General features: G+C 33.2%; 1 pseudogene; it reads right to left on the bottom strand.

Moving 5' to 3' along the window:
* Window positions 1-1,915: 1,915 nt before the first annotated feature.
* LOC111530097 lies at window positions 1,916-2,000 on the bottom strand (annotated as a pseudogene).
* Window positions 2,001-4,158: the final 2,158 nt, after the last annotated feature.

Here is a 4,158-nt window from a genome sequence, read left to right as displayed (position 1 = left end):
CTTGAATAATTACTTTTTCTGAGCCCTGGTTTCCTCACTATAAAATGGATTGAAGTCACGTGCAGGGATGGTGTGCCTGTAGCCCCAGCTACGTGCTGGGAGGTTGAGACAAGAGGATCACTTCAGTTCAGGAGTTCAAGACCATCCTGGTCAACATAGTGAGACCCTTCCCATCTGTAATTTTATTAATAATACTAATAAGATAAAATGGATATAATGGTACCTAGCACTCAAATTTTTTATAAATTTGGAAGAAAATAATAAAGTATAAGCAAAATAAAAGAGGAGAATATTTTATGTGCAGTGAGATTCATATTGACCATCAATAAAGAGTATTAAAGATTCCCTAAATGTATGTTACAAAGTCTGTTAACTACTAATTAATTTAATAAATTCAGTTTTACTCAAAATTATATTTCACTAAATACTATTTTATACTAATAAAATACTAAGTAAAATTTGATATTAAAAGACAATTAAGAAAATTATAGTACATGTTCATCTGTTTTTAATTGTATAATCTAATTTTCTTTTTTTATTTTATTTTTTTATTTTTATTTTTATTATACTTTAAGTTCTAGGGTACACGTGCATAACGTGCAGGTTTGTTACATATGTATACTTGTTCCATGTTGGTGTGCTGCACCCATCAACTCATCAGCACCCATCAATTCATCATTTATATCATGTATAACTCCCCAATGCAATCTCTCCCCCCTCCTCCCTCCCCATGATAGGCCCCACTGTGTGATGTTCCCCTTCCTGAGTCCAAGTGAGCTCATTGTTCAGTTCCCACCTATGAGTGAGAACATGTGGTGTTTGGTTTTCTGTTCTTGTGATAGTTTGCTAAGAATGATGGTTTCCAGCTGCATCCATGTCCCTACAAAGGACGCAAACTCATCCTTTTTTATGGCTGCATAGTATTCCATGGTGTATATGTGCCACATTTTCTTAATCCAGTCTGTCACTGATGGACATTTGGGTTGATTCCAAGTCTTTGCTATTGTGAATAGTGCCGCAATAAACATACGTGTGGATGTGTCTTTGTAGTAGAATAATTTATAATCCTTTGGGTATATACCCAGTAGTGGGATGGCTGGGTCATATGGTACATCTAGTTCTAGATCCTTGAGGGATCGCCATACTGTTTTCCATAATGGTTGAACTAGTTTACAATCCCACCAACAGTGTAAAAGTGTTCCTATTTCTCCACATCCTCTCCAACACCTGTTGTTTCCTGATTTTTTAATGATTGCCGTTCTAACTGGTGTGAGATGGTAGCTCATTGTGGTTTTGATTTGCATTTGTCTGATGGCGAGTGATGATGAGCATTTTTTCATGTGTCTGTTGGCTGTATGAATGTCTTCTTTTGAAAAATGTCTGTTCATATCCTTTCCCCACTTTTGGATGGGGTTGTTTGTTTTTTTCTTGTATATTTGTTTGAGTTCTTTGTAGATTCTGGATATTAGCCCTTTGTCAGATGAGTAGATTGCAAAAATTTTCTCCCATTCTGTAGGTTGCCTGTTCACTCTGATGGTAGTTTCTTTTGCTGTGCAGAAGCTCTTTAGTTTAATGAGATCCCATTTGTCAATTTTGGCTTTTGCTGCCGTTGCTTTTGGTGTTTTAGACATGAAGTCCTTGCCCATGCCTATGTCCTGAATGGTACTACCTAGATTTTCTTCTAGGGTTTTGATGGTATTAGGTCTAACATTTAAGTCTCTAATCCATCTTGAATTAATCTTCGTATAAGGAGTAAGGAAAGGATCCAGTTTCAGCTTTCTACTTATGGCTAGCCAATTTTCCCAGCATCATTTATTAAATAGGGAATCCTTTCCCCATTTCTTGTTTCTCTCAGGTTTGTCAAAGATCAGATGGCTGTAGATGTGTGGTATTATTTCTGAGGACTCTGTTCTGTTCCATTGGTCTATACGGTGCTCTACACGTTCAGAGAAACTTCTCTAGTAATAAACTATAGAAATGATCCCTGAAAGTATAGTCTTGTATAATCTAATTTTCTAAAAAATACTTTAGATATACTGTCCATAAAGGTGCTATGTTTTATTTTTATATACAATTATAACATTCAATAAAAGCATTTTAAATATTAAAATAAATTCTGATGGTAATTATTTTGGTGATCATGAAACTTATAAGCCTTATTTTAATGTTGGTCTTCATTGTGTCTAATGGTCCTCAGCCATTGAGCTTACAGTAGAAATTGATCCACTATTTTGCTTGTTATCCTAACATAGAATTTCTCTGCTAACCCACATTCATTTCCAAGGTGAAAAGGATGCAGTTGACAAAATCAGATATCAGCTCCATTTTGAGAGACTTGGAATTTTATTATCTGTGGATTTCTCTGTCTTCTTACTGTTCAGTATGCAACATGATTGTCACCAACTCAAACTCCAGAAAAACAAAAAATAACTTTTTTTCTGCCAAAAAAATAGATTCAGTCCTCTTGATCTAATCTACTCCTCTTATTAGAGAAATAGAGAAGTGAAGCACAGACACTCCAAGTAGTTCAGGTTCACAAAGCTAGTTTATTAAAAAATTAGACTTTGAATTCATTTTGCCAAATGGCCAATCCCTATTTTGAAACTTTTTTTATACTTTACAGTCTCAATAGCCTTTAGTCTAGAGTTAAGCATCTTAACTGTGGCATTTCCCTTTCTTACCTTAACATACACATGTGTGATTCTAACAAACATTTTACCTGTGTTGAATATTGTGAATGGAACATTCCACGTGTCACTAAATATTGTTTTTAGGCCATCATAGCTTTATGTTATTAGTACAGAAAAAGTTTGGGAGAAAAAAAAGGTACTTCAATTGTTAACTCTTTAATTTCTTTTTTAAATTGCAATGTAAAAGTAAGTTGAATGTCTAACAATTAGTCGTTTGAATTTTTATTGATAATTCTTACTTTTTATGAAGTGTCTTATAATTGCCAACCATGGTCCTAAAAGCAAGAAAACCTGCTTTGCACCACATCTCAATGACAAAACAGGAATTTGAACACAGGCTTAACTGCAAAGCTCTTTCTATTAACTGTGCTAACATATGAATTAATTGAATACCATGAAGAGCACTGTGTACTTTCTATATGAAGAAAGCTTTAAAAAAAATCATATGTATTTATTTATCCCTTCTATTCATGCCTCAAAATATTCCATTTCATAGCTCTTATCTAAGGAGGGTTATTCCAAGATTTTTGGTTAAAGATTGTGTTGAATGATACCATTAATTTGAAAGAGATGTCTTTTCAATAAATGCAGTCGTAACTTTTTCTTTAAATGGATATAAACTTTGTAGTTATAATAATTTTTACTTCTAGCAAAACAGTTTGCTGATAACTAATGCTACCACGCTTATAAACTGTTACCTCCATATCAAAGGACATTTGTATTCAACAATAGCACCTTCGTGGTTTAGGATGTGACATTCCATTGTGTTACACTAATAGTGGTGCAGTAACCATACTAATATTGACTAATGTGGGTCTCCATTTCAAATAAAGTTTGTAATGTGGAATGATTTGGTGAACACTGTCAATCTCTTTCTAATTCTTCACTATTATATACAACCAAATGATATGTTATTACACTTTGCTATTGATAGAGTAATTCCCTGATAGCAACATAAATTTTTTAAAGTCTTCATATTTAAAATATTTAAAATATTAGTGGAAAACTCCAATATCCTTACTGGAATAATAACTTGGAAATATAAATTTCAGTCATTGATAAAGACTTTTCAATAAGCATGCAGCTCTTAATCCAAATGAAGTGAAATATTTAATGTATTAGTATGTATCCACTTAGGAAACATAGGAGTACAGAAAAATAATGAGAGAAACTTAATGATGAAAATAATAATGTCTTATGAGTGTTTAAATTTCTGGAATCTACTGCCCTCCTCCCTTGCCAATGTCAGAAAAGTTTTAAATGCTTTTGGCTCACAGTTTAGGTATGCATATACAGTTTGGAGTTCTTCAGAGATTTTGAAGATTCAGAGATTATGACTCATGGCAGAGATTTGCCATGAGTCATAAATTAGTTTTGCCTTGACTTCACCAACTGTGTAAAATGATCTTTTTAAAATCGTATTTTTAAACCTATGGTTTCTTTTATGAGAATTCAACAGGATTTCTAT

This window comes from Piliocolobus tephrosceles, chromosome 5 (assembly GCF_002776525.5).
Source record: "Piliocolobus tephrosceles isolate RC106 chromosome 5, ASM277652v3, whole genome shotgun sequence".
NCBI classification, from domain to species: Eukaryota; Metazoa; Chordata; class Mammalia; order Primates; family Cercopithecidae; genus Piliocolobus; species Piliocolobus tephrosceles.
This window is presented reverse-complemented; position numbering and strand designations above follow the sequence as displayed.